Below are 13899 nucleotides of genomic sequence, written 5' to 3'. Positions count from 1 at the left end.
GAAAAGTTGGAGGAATTACGTGCAAAGGTGAGAGCTGAGAAGCTTGATCATTACCGCGAGGAGGCGGATAATGCCTTGACGTACGATGGGCGATTATGTGTGCCGAGCGATGAGGCGCTAAAAGAGGAGATTTTGAGTGAAGCGCATGACACGCCTTACACCGCACACCCCGGAAGCATGAAGATGTATCGGGATTTGAAGCAATGGTTTTGATGGAATGGAATGAAAGGGGACGTAGCGTCATTTGTGGAGCGATGTCTAGCATGCCAACAAGTGAAGGCCTTACACCAATGGCCATATGGGAAGTTACAACCGCTCGAGATTCCCGAATGGAAGTGGGAGTATCTAGCTATGGATTTCGTGACGGGTTTGCAAAAGTCACAGAAGGGCAACACCACGATTTGGGTGATTATCGATCGACTTACTAAAAGCGCGCACTTCTTACCGATCAAGATTACTTATGGCGCGGACAAGTTAGCTAAACTCTACGTGAACGAGATTGTGCGATTGCATGGAGTGCCAAAGACCATTGTATCCGACCGCGATACGAAGTTTACCTCAAAGTTTTGGATGAGTTTGCAACGCGAATTGGGCACCCAACTGAACTTCAGCACTGCTTATCACCCGCAATCGGATGGGCAGTCAGAGAGGACGATTCAGACACTTGAGGATATGTTGCGAGCCATCGTCTTAGATCGAGGGGAAAGTTGGGAAACGGTTCTACCATTGGTTGAATTCGCCTACAACAACAGTTATCAAGCGATGATCGATATGGCTCCATACGAAGCTTTGTACGGCAGGAGGTGTCAATCCCCACTTTATTGGGATGAAGTTGGCGAGAGAAAGATGTTACGACCCGACGCCATAAAGGAGAAGACTGAAATTGTACATCAAATCCATGCAAGGATCAAGGAAGCTCAAGATAGGCAGAAATCGTATGCTGACGTACGTCGAACTGAAATCAAATTCGACGTTGGTGACAAAGTGTTTTTGAAAGTGTCCCCGACGAGAGGAGTTGTGAGATTTGGAGTGAAGGGTAAGCTGAAACCGCGTTTTGTTGGACCGTACGAGATCATCGACGAAGTAGGTCCTGTGGCGTATCGTTTGGCGTTACCTCCCAGCTTTGGGAACGTGCACAACGTGTTCTACGTGTCGCAGTTGCACAAGTACGTGTTTGATCCCAAACATGTGATTCATCAAGAGCAAGTGATCCTAACCCCCGACATGAGCTACGAGGAAATGCCCGAAGCAATCCTAGATCGGAAGGTACAAGAGCTACGGAACAAGACGATAGTGTCCGTGAAGGTGTTGTGGAAGCACCATGGTCCCGAGGAAGCTACGTGGGAGTTAGAGGATAAAATGAAAGACAAGTTTCCCGAGCTGTTTGTGTGAGACAATTAAATTTCGGGACGAAATTTCTGTTTAGAGGGGAAGGATGTAACATCCCAAACTTTTGTGACCCTTTTTATTATGTTTTTGGAATTTTTGGAACGTTTGCTTCTATGTGATTTTAGTGACCTTGCGTGGAATGAATTATCGTGTTTAATGTGATTGATGAACTTGAGTTTTATATTTTTCCAATGATGGGAAATAGTTAATAAGATCATGCATTTATTCTTTCACGAGTCAATTCATTGAAATATACGGCCCTTCCTAATTATTGAAATAGTACTTCATTTTGTGGATTTAATTAGTTGTTTTGGGACTTTAATCCAAATTAAATCCAAATTAATGACCCCTAAATTGTACTACATGAAATTCAAACTCCATTGTATTTTTTCCTTGGGAGTTTCGAAAATCTCCAATAGGAGATTGAATTATTTTCCTTTGATTTAATTGGTGCTTTATTGACTTCCGTCCTTTGAATTTAATCCAATTAAATCATATGATAATTTAATTCTTCACCCAGAAAAATAGAGAGTTGGGATATTTCCTTGGCTATTTAGCCTAGCAATTTTCGGCCCTCTCCAATAAATTTTGGAGAATATTTTGTTTGTTTCCTAAATTGTGGAATCCCTCTTTATTCAAATAAATTCCTATTCTATTTAATTGGGGATGTGAATATTTTTCTACTACTTCCCTTCCATGTCACACGCCCCATACTATTATTTTCCTTGTGGGAATTTAATTAATTGATGCCTATTTTATGGGAGCCTTTTCCTATAAAGAAATTACCTAATTTAAATCCTATTCTATTTGATTGGGGATTTAAATAATTTCCTTGTGCAATTACCCTATAATTTTCGGCCCCCTCCTATTATTTCCTACTTGGAGAGTTAATTTATTTGTTCCCTTATATTCATTATTTTTATTTCCTAAGTTATGAATATATTCTCCAAGTAAATACCAAATAAATTCTTTGTTGTGCACTACATGGAATTTTCGAAAATTCCACTCCCCACATGCCTACTTTATTCTTTTAATTATGGGATTTTTATTCATTAACTTATATTTTAATCCTCCACAAATTATTTAATTAATTCACTCATGAACCTAAACCTAGCAAATAAATACAAAGTTATCAAACCCTAGCCCCCATTCCCTCAATTTTTTCGCCACCCTCTCTTCTCTCCCTCTCCCACACAGTTTTGTCATCTCTCCCACTCTCCCATCTCCAAAAATCCTCCATCCACCATTGTTCTTGCAACCATTGAAAGTATCTCCAAGAGTTTCCGACGGATCGCTTCATTCTACGCTTCTACCGATTCGTTTTGACAAAGGAAGGTATATTTGCACACTTTTCCTCCTCCTTCTCTTTTGAACCATGTTTTGAGTCCTACATGCATGTACAGAGTGTAGGTTTGATAGATCGCAAGTTTTAACGGGGGAAATTGTGTGTTTCGTAAGAACTCATTGGTTTTGTGTTGTTGATTGAAATCATGTGTGTTGGATCGAATTAATTGGTGAATAATATGAGTTGGTATGTAAATATGTGTATGAGGAACGCGTAAGCATGATTATGAGTTTTCGTGCTTGAAAATCGGTGTTTGTGTTGTGAATAATGAAAACCCTATTTTCGAACTTGAACCAGAAATCTGTGATGCACGACCAGTGATTTATGATCTGTGTTTGACCCATCAAACGAACGAATTTTGCTATGAACATTATACTGAGTAAACTACGAGGTGTTTTCTGTGTCTCGTGTGAATTTCAGCCTGTTTTATCAAAAAATGAATTTTTAATAAATTTTTGAAGTTGAGTGCACAAATCTGCCAGAAACATGAATTCTCGCCATAAATGTTTCGTTTTCTGTTTGACTGACCAAATGATCTCCAATCGATGTGATTCTTGAACTATATGAAAATTTGAAGTGTCTGCTGTGGTGTGTTAAATTTTCAGCCTTTTCGGGCATAGTAAGAATTTATGGTGAATTTTTCAAATGAACTGCGCAATACTGTCAGAAATTGTATGTTCCGACCAGAGAGTTCAATATGTGATATGACTGACTAAATGACGTGATTTCGATATGAATATTTTCATGGATGAACTTGAATGTGTCCTCTGTATCGTGACCAAAATTTAGCATGTTTTGAGGTCGGGTGAATTTATTGTGATTTTGACAAAACGGTCGCGTAATTTCTGCCAGTTTTCTGCCTTGATTAAATGACACTTATTTCTCAAGTTTAAAAGTATTGTATGATGCATGTGTGTCCAAGGAATGTGCTTAAATGTTGAAATCACTTGTGATAAGTTGAAATGTGTTACGTGTGTTTTACGCCTTTGAGATGTATGTTGGGTTTGGGAAATTGAGGAAGACGTTGAGAGAAAGACGATAGGACATGCATAGTAAAATAATGTTGTGTGAGGCTGACTTGTGTTGTCGTTGACAAGGGTGTTGTGTACTCGTGAACTCGAGGATCGAGAGTTGCTAAGTTGGGTTGTGAATTGCTAAGAGAACGAGGTGGACTTTCTTTTCAAACCTCTTTATTTTTCCGAAAAATATTATTATGTGGAGATACAAGGGTGGTTTAACTGTTATGTCATGCCATGGACTATTTTTGTTATGAGATTGTGTGCCTGATGCCTAGTTCGTATGAGTTTACTCCGTTAGGATATATGGCTGTATTGTGAAACGAATTCGGGTCCGAAACCCTATCGGGCTGTGTACACTGGTGGGATCGTGAGCCGTCCTTGCAAGTCGGCCGGTCTCGTGGGCGGATAGTGTGGCCACACTTTCATCGCACTGTGATTGTGATTGATGGATTGATGTGAAAAGTGGGGAGATTTTTTGACTGGCCAGTCTATGAAACTTTTGTGTGTTCTCGTGATATTTTCTTTACTGCGTATAAAACTCGAGATCACTGGTATGGATGACATAACTTGATAAATGTTTTCGGCATGAGCCCATTGAGTACAACAAGTACTCAGCCCTGCAATTTCTTTTAAAAATTTTGCAGGTTGAGCGGGATGTTGCGGTGGATGTTGAGCTGGCTAGAGACCTTAGGATACATTGTGTCGTCATACATAGGCGTGATCCTTGACTCTCCTTGAACCTTAATTATCCGCTGTTATGCTTTAAATTGTGTCGTCATACAAAACGAAAAGCTTAAGGTCTTAAGACATAATTTAAATCATAGCAGCGGATAATTAAGGTTCAAGGAGAGTCAAGGATCATGCCTATGTATGACGACACAACGTATCCTAAGGTCTCTAGCCAGCTCAACATCCACCGCAACATCCCGCTCAACCTGCAAAATTTTTAAAAGAAACTGCAGGGCTGAGTACTTGTTGTACTCAATGGGCTCATGCCGAAAACATTTATCAAGTTATGTCATCCATACCAGTTATCTCGAGTTTTATACGTAGTAAAGAAAATATCACGAGAACACACAAAAGTTTCATAGACTGGCCAGTCAAATAATCTCCCACTTTTCACATCAATCCATCAATTACAATCACAGTGCGACAAAAGTGTGGCCACACTATCCGCCCACGAGACCGGCCGACTTGCAATGACGGCTCACGATCCCACTAGTGTACACAGCCCGATAGGGTTTACGGCCCTACTCGGACCCGAATTCGTTTCACAATACAGCCATATATCCTAACGGAGTAAACTCATACGAACTAGGCATCAGGCACACAATCTCATAACAAAAATAGTCCATGGCATGACATAACAGTTAAACCACCCTTGTATCTCCACATAATAATATTTTTCGGAAAAATAAAGAGGTTTGAAAAGAAAGCCCACCTCGTTCTCTTAGCAATTCACAACCCAACTTAGCAACTCTCGATCCTCGAGTTCACGAGTACACAACACCCTTGTCAACGACAACACAAGTCAGCCTCACACAACATTATTTTACTATGCATGTCCTATCGTCTTTCTCTCAACGTATTCCTCAATTTCTCAAACCCAACATACATCTCAAAGGTGTAAAACACACGTAACACATTTCAACTTATCACAAGTGATTTCAACATTTAAGCACATTCCTTGGACACACATGCATCATACAATACTTTTAAACTTGAGAAATAAGTGTCATTTAATCAAGACAGAAAACTGACAGAAATTGCGTAACCGTTTTGTAAAAATCACAATAAATTCACCCGACCTCAAAACATGCTAAATTTTGGTCACGATACAGAGGACACATTCAAGTTCATCCATGAAAATATTCATATCGAAATCACGTCATTTAGTCAGTCATATCACATATTGAACTCTCTGGTCGGAACATACAATTTTTGACAGTGTTGCGCAGTTCATTTGAAAAATTCACCATAAATTCATACGATGCCCAAAAAGGCTGAAAATTTAACACAACACAGACGACACTTAATATTTTCATATAGTTTAAGAATCACATCGATTGGAGATCATTTGGTCAGTCAAACAGAAAACGAAACATTCATGGCGAAAATTCACGTTTCTGTCAGATTTGCGCAGTCAACTTCAAAAATTTATTAAAAATTCATTTTTCGATAAAACAGGCTGAAATTCACACGAGACACAGAAAACACCTCGAAGTTTACTCAGTAAAATATTCATAGAAAAATTCGTTCGTTTGCTGGGTCAAACACAGATCATAAATCACTGGTCGTGCATCACAGATTTCTGGTTCAAGTTCGAAAATAGGGTTTTCATTATTCACAACACAAACACCGATTTTCAAGCACGAAAACTCATAATCATGCTTACGCGTTCCTCATACACATATTTACATACCAACTCATATTATTCACCAATTAATTCGATCCAACACACATGATTTCAATCAACAACACAAAACCAACGAGTTCTTACGAAACACACAATTTCCCCCCGTTAAAACTTGCGATCTATCAAACCTACACTCTCTACATGCATGTAGGACTCAAAACATGGTTCAAAAGAGAAGGAGGAGGAAAAGTGTGCAAATATACCTTCCTTTGTCAAAACGAATCGGTAGAAGCGTAGAATGAAGCGATCCGTCGGAAACTCTTGGAGATACTTTCAATGGTTGCAAGAACAATGGTGGATGGAGGATTTTTGGAGATGGGAGAGTGGGAGAGATGAAAAAACCGTGTGGGAGAGGGAGAGAAGAGAGGGTGGCGAAAAAATTGAGGGAATGGGGTCTAGGGTTTGATAACTTTGTATTTATTTGCTAGGTTTAGGTCCATGAGTGAATTAATTAAATAATTTGTGGAGGATTAAAATATAAGTTAATGAATAAAAATCCCACAATTAAAAGAATAAAGTAGGCATGTGGGGAGTGGAATTTTCGAAAATTTCATGTAGTGCACAACAAAGAATTTATTTGGTATTTACTTGGAGAATATATTCATAACTTAGGAAATAAAAATAATGAATATAAGGGAACAAATAAATTAACTCTCCAAGTAGGAAATAATAGGAGGGGGCCGAAAATTATAGGGTAATTGCACAAGGAAATTATTTAAATCCCCAATCAAATAGAATAGGATTTAAATTAGGTAATTTCTTTATAGGAAAAAGCTCCCATAAAATAGGCATCAATTAATTAAATTCCCACAAGGAAAATAAGAGTATGGGGCGTGTGACATGGAAGGGAAGTAGTAGAAAAATATTCACATCCCCAATTAAATAGAATAGGAATTTATTTGAATAAAGAGGGATTCCACAATTTAGGAAACAAACAAAATATTCTCCAAAATTTATTGGAGAGGGCCGAAAATTGCTAGGCTAAATAGCCAAGGAAATATCCCAACTCTCTATTTTTCTGGGTGAAGAATTAAATTATCACATGATTTAATTGGATTAAATTCAAAGGACGGAAGTCAATAAAGCACCAATTAAATCAAAGGAAAATAATTCAATCTCCTATTGGAGATTTTCGAAACTCCCAAGGAAAAAATACAATGGAGTTTGAATTTCATGTAGTACAATTTAGGGGTCATTAATTTGGATTTAATTTGGATTAAAGTCCCAAAACAACTAATTAAATCCACAAAATGAAGTACTATTTCAATAATTAGGAAGGGCCGTATATTTCAATGAATTGACTCGTGAAAGAATAAATGCATGATCTTATTAACTATTTCCCATCATTGGAAAAATATAAAACTCAAGCTCATCAATCACATTAAACACGATAATTCATTCCACGCAAGGTCACTAAAATCACATAGAAGCAAACGTTCCAAAAATTCCAAAAACATAATAAAAAGGGTCACAAAAGTTTGTGATGTTACACAGACTTTCAAGCTGATCAGGACTCTAGAAAATCTACTTCAGGATATGTGTTCACCTTAGTAGAGCAGCCGTAATTTGGAAGAGTGTGAAGCAGAAATGCATCACGGACTCGACCACGGAAGCCGAGTATGTGGCCGCTTTGGAGAGGCTGCCAAAGAGGCAGTATGGTTCAAAAACTTCCTTATGGATTTAGGTGTGGTTTCGAATCTACTCAAGAGCATCACCATTTATTGTGACAATTCTGGTGTTGTGGCAAACTCGAAAGAACCAAGAGCGCACAAAGAGAGCAAACACATACAGCGGAAGTATCATATCATTAGAGATATAGTGCAGAGAGGAGACATACAAGTAGTCAAGATTGCGTCAGAGAACAACCTGGCAGATCCTTTTACAAAGGCTTTGGCGGTGAAACCGTTCGAGTGCCACGTTGAAGGGATGGAATTTCTTCTCATTCAAGACCTCAACTAGCTTTCAGTATAAGTGGGAGAAGTTTAGACGTGTGCACTACCATTTCGTATACTCGAATGCTGTTTTGAGTATAAGTGGGAGATTGTTAGGGTTTTGTATACTAGAAATCACCTTTCGAGTGATTGCATACTCTAAAACTCTAATGGTTATTTTCCAATAAATACAACAGATTATTTTTGTCACAATGTTGTTATGTTTTACATTTAATGGTTGTTTAATGCATATTTAAATGTATAAGCAAACTTAACAAAGTCTAAGTCTTTGTTTTAGTAGACCGGTTGTGGGCGTCGTCCAATTTAAGGTAAAACGGTCAGTTCTAAACATAGAAAAATAAGAATTTCACAACCTAGATAGGCCTAGACTATCTATCGCTAAAGGTTGCAATGTCAGTCCGATTATTTCTAAGCCTTATTGAAATAAGATGACGTTGGTGTGGTATAGCACTGAATGGATCTAACAGCAAGACGAGTCTTTATGCTATGTACTGAAAGACGAGGTCTTGATAATTAATTTCTTAATCAATGTACGTTAGTATTGAGCATACGATATTGAGTATCCACTACTTTGACTTACCAAAGGTGCGGGTTTTTCGTAACCCAACGATCGAGGTATATTGGGTAGTGGTGATCATTATCTAGAGGTGCTAGGATTGCTATTAAGTTGAAACGTGCGCGAGGAGAGTCTCGTTTGATAACATCCATAAGAGGAGCTCGAAACAAGGTTTTATTATTCGGAACCTAGCTAGTTGGAGTTTAATTACTCTGTGAATAATAAATAAGAGTTTCTTGCTAAGTCTACTCTTGGAGAATAAAATATGTTAATTAATTAAGTTCATAGCATACAATAATTAATTAATGGATGTTTCTATCTTAAGCACGGGAAATAAATTGAACGCAAATAAAGGAAACCCGGAATACTTGTAATTTTGGATTTGGAAAGGTAGTGCAATATTACTTCTGTAGTGGCTGATTGTAATATTCCAATATATGCTTATATTAAATTGTGGGTTCAATTTAATTAGTAAAAAGCTAATTGGGTGAGGCCTGATCCAAATTCTTCCTTAGGTCCCTGACTGGGCCCAATATGTAACTTATATAAATAGGAGAATAAAGGAGACAGAAAATACATCTTTTTCCACTCATAAATTTTCGTCCACTCCTTTTGAGAGAAAGAAATTGAAAATTGTCTTCCTCCGTGAGCTGAGTTCTGTCTTCGTTATTCAAGTCCTAATATGTTGGTGAGATTTGCCCACACAAATATCAGCGTATAGTCCGGGACACCAGTCAGAAGATCCGAGGTCTTGTATTGAAGATTTTCACGTGGAGATGGAGCAAGCCATCATCGAATCTTGATTGAATCAACGAGGTAAATTGGATAATTCGGTAGTAAGCATGTTTTAGGGATTTTGTATACTAAAGCATGTTTTAGTTCAAGTTATGAGCAAGATACATGTGACAATTGCGCGAATATAATTTGTCTAAATAATATGCTAAATATATCAAATTCATGTGATCGGAAATTTTACGCACGCTTCCGCTGCAGACCCATTCATTTTCTCCTTCCTCTGCATCAGGTTGGTTAGAGCCAATAACTGTATTCTCTGAGCTAGTTTTGGGAATTACCTCAGATATCAATCGAGGAGGATCTGATTCAGGCAATGGTAATTGAGAAGGCTCCACAGTGGACGTGATCTGCTCGGCGATGACACTAGCTTGCTCTGTTGGCTCCACCTCAGAGTTGCCTAATTGTGGCATATCCCAATGAAGGGGTCGAACACTCTCCCCCTGGCTTGGAACACTCTCCCCCTGACCCCGAATTTGGGTGTGATAGAAATACTCACTTTCTAAGAAGTTACAGTTCATGGTTGTAATAATCTTCCTAGAAGTTGGATCATAACACCTATATCCTTTTTGATTCAATCCATAACCCATAAAAACACATTTAATGGCACATGCAGAGAATTTACTTCTTTCATGCTTGGGAACATGGACATAAGCAGAACAACCAAAGATTTTAAGAGGAATAGTCAGGGGTTCAGGAATATTTGTTGAGGCTGAAAGAATTTGCAGATGAGTCTTCATACCTAAAATCTTTGTAGGTAGACGATTTATTAAATAAACTACAGTGGCTACAGCTTGAGGCCAAAGAAATTTTGGAACATTTGAGTCAAAAAACAAAGCTCGAGTCATTTCCAAAATTAGTCTATTTTTCCGTTCTGCTACTCCATTTTGTTCGGGAGTATAGGGACTATTCGTTTGATGAACATGTCCCCTGCTCCTAAAAAATGATGTCATTTCCTTATTAACAAATTCCCTACCATTATCAGACCTAAGAATTTTAATTGAGGTTTGAAATTAAGTCTGACTCATAGTAAAAACAGTGGTAAATTTTTCGAAAACCTCAAATTTATTTTTCAAAAAATATACTCATGTTAATCTAGTTCAATTATCCACAAAAATTAAAAAATAATTTAAACCATGATCACCAGAAATGGGCGCTGGGCCCCACAAATCAGCATGTACTAATGAAAAAATATCCTTAACCCGAGTATCACTATATTTAAAGGATTGTCTATGGCTTTGGGCCAAAACACATGACTCACAAGTAATATTCTTAAACGTAGAAAACTTAGAAAATATAATTTTGAAATAACCCGAAGATGGATGCCCCATTCTACGGTGCCACAACCAAGCTTCTCTTTCAGCAGATCCGTAAGCAAGCATCGCGGTGCCACCTTGTTGAGTAATCTCATCCACATAGTAGAGGCCTTGACGCTCAGTGCCACGCCCAATTATCCTCCTCGTCCTGATATCCTGTAATACACAAAAATTTGGGTGCATCAATAGAGTACAGTTTAGCTCTTTAGTAACATTGCTAATGGACATTAGTTTATGAGACAGTTTGGGCACATAAAGACAGTTGGAGAGTTTTAAGGTGGGAGAAATTTCAATGGTTCCACTTCCACTATCAACAGTCAATTCCCCATCAGTAGTTTGAATCGAACTCTTTGTAGCATCAGTAAATGCTGAAAAATCATTTTTATCATAAGACATTGTATCTGTGGCTCCACAATCAAAATCCATCCATTCTCCTTAGGATCAGTTTTACTTTGGGCCATACATGCTATAGGGATTTTTTCCAACGGTGCAAAACGATTTGGGCTTAAAAAAGAATTTTTAGGCAATATATAGGTAATTTTTCAGATTTTTTGAGTCTGGGGACCTTTTTGCACAGGATTTATACTACATGGACTGGGCTTATAAATATTTATAGAATGGGGTACCTTTTTTAACATTTCCAAACTTGAGGGGGCATGCAATAAAACTGATTTATTAAATTCGGGTTTATGGTTGTCACTTCCTAATCAACCGTTACCTCCGACAGAACTCCCCATCCGTTCGGCAAATGCAGCCTCTTCAATTCGCTGGTCCGGTTCGCCTCGCCTGCCGCTGCCGCCGCCCTGCTATTGGGTGGTTTCGCCTGTTCTCCCTCGGGCGTTGGCAGCTTCTCGGTTGCCCGCCATTTCTTGGAACAATCCACCTCCTTCTCCGACTCCGATTGCGAGTCGTGCTCTCGCCTTTTGGCTTTCCTCCCACCATTCTGGGAACCTGACGAGGAGAAAACAATTCTCCTTGGTGTATCTCGGTCGTTGACAGTGGGTGCACCACATTTTGGATTTGTCAGGTTTGAACCCTCCTTGACGGTTTGGTGGTGGCGCGGTGGCGCGCGGTTGTTGGGTTTGGTGTTGTGGTGTTTGATTTCGGGCTGCGAATCCCAACCCTATTCTGCCCGATGATGAACCATTGTTGGTTGCACCGGTTGGGAGATCCGAGTTTGCTGATGGCGCGTTGATCTTCCAAAGTGGGTAGTTTGTCCCGTTGAGTCTGACTGCTAGAGTAACGTTTTTACTCATCTGTAACCTCGAGTCGTCGAGGTTTGGTTTTTCTTTGTTGTCTGACATTTTGTGACGTAGGTTGAAGCCGTTTGGCCGAGATTTTGGTATTTTAGGCTATGATGAATTTTTTTTTTGAGCCTTTGCTCTGATACCATGATAAAAGGAAGAGATTTTCTTCATTCACTCTTATATTTTACAACTTGATTTACACCCCTTTATATAGGTTCAACAATAGCTAAACATGGTAAGGATCCTTTCCAATTATTTTCCTAATCACATGGTAATTTTCCTTAACCAATTATTTTCCTAATCACATGGTAATTTTACTTAACTACATGATTCTAATTGATTTCCTTCCAACAGTACTAATAAGGCAATAAATAGTCCTTTAGTCATATTCAATATGTCCACGTTCTTGAATGACACAAGATCTTGGTTGGAGTTGTTGTTTGTGATAAAGTAGAGTGAATGGGATGGATTTTTCTAAATATAAAAATTGGACATCATGAATGAGACAAACCAAATAGGAAATGTGGATATCTTGACTGGGATGGAGGTAGTATTATACTAAGAAGTAAAATAAAACCAATCTAATTTTAAGTTTTTGTTCTCTTATGAAATGTGTTACTCCCTCTGTCCCTAAAAATTTGTCACTAATTTCCATTTTCGTCGGTCCTAAAATATTTATCACCATTCACTTTTATTAAAATTAATACTCTATTCTTTCCATAGAAATAGACCATTTGGGTTTGACACGAGTTTAAATACGTAATTGGTAAAGTAAAAGAGAATGAGAAAAATAGCTACGAATATTTTAGTGGATGGTGGGGCTCATAACTAATAAAGTAAAAGAGAAGGAAAAAATTATCATAATTGGATATGACATATTTCTATTGGACAGACGAAAAAGGAAATATGACTTATTTATATGAGACGGAGAGAATATATAAAAGTAGGACCCACATTCAACTAGTTTTTTCAACCCACGTTCTATTACTTTTCTTAAAACCCATGTCAGATCAAATGTTGACAAATTATTAGGGACGAATTGAGTATACTCTCAACAATTTTTCAACCACTTTTTTTCTCTATCCATTTCTGATTTTATTAATTTTACATTCACACTCATATCGTAACCACCAAGACTATTTTTTGTGGAGGAGGGTAGGGGTGAGAAAAAAAACCGAAAACCGAATATCTGAACCGAACCAAAACTGCTATTTTGAAATTCGGTTCGGTTTTTTGATTCGGTTCGGTTTTAAAAATGAAAAAATTCAATTTTTCGGTTCAGTTCAGTTCAGTTCAGGCGAAATATAAAACCGAATAATCAAATTATATTTTAAATATAATATTATATATATATATATTCTATTCATTTAATACTCTATATTATATTATATAATATATATAATTGTGATCAAGATAGAACCATTCTTAAATGTAGAACCATTCTTAAACGTTGAACAAATGCCAAACGGAGGTCGTTAGATCTTTTAATCCAATGGTGTTGATTTGCACAACAACTTCCCATTACAACCAAAACTATTATTAATGGGTGAATGCAGAGAAGTGAAAAAATAAAGCATGCATGGACTCTTCTTCGTTTCATTCATTCTTCCATCAACATGTGAGTTTTTTCACATGTTGAGTCCGGAATGTCGTGAAAACATAGTCTAATATGTATGATTTTTAATCTTGACCGTCATTTTTTCCTCATCCAATGAATGAAATATGTAGAGTTCTAGGTTCTACACTTAAGAATAGTTCTATCTTTAACACAACCCATATATATATATATATATATATATATATATTCTTTTAATATATTCTACATATGTATTATATATATTCTATTAATTTTTATTTTATATACATA

The sequence above is a fragment of the Salvia splendens genome, chromosome 6, assembly GCF_004379255.2.
Source record: "Salvia splendens isolate huo1 chromosome 6, SspV2, whole genome shotgun sequence".
In the NCBI taxonomy this organism is placed as follows: domain Eukaryota; kingdom Viridiplantae; phylum Streptophyta; class Magnoliopsida; order Lamiales; family Lamiaceae; genus Salvia; species Salvia splendens.
The sequence above is the reverse complement of the archived record's forward strand: the minus strand, read 5'-3'. Positions refer to the sequence as shown.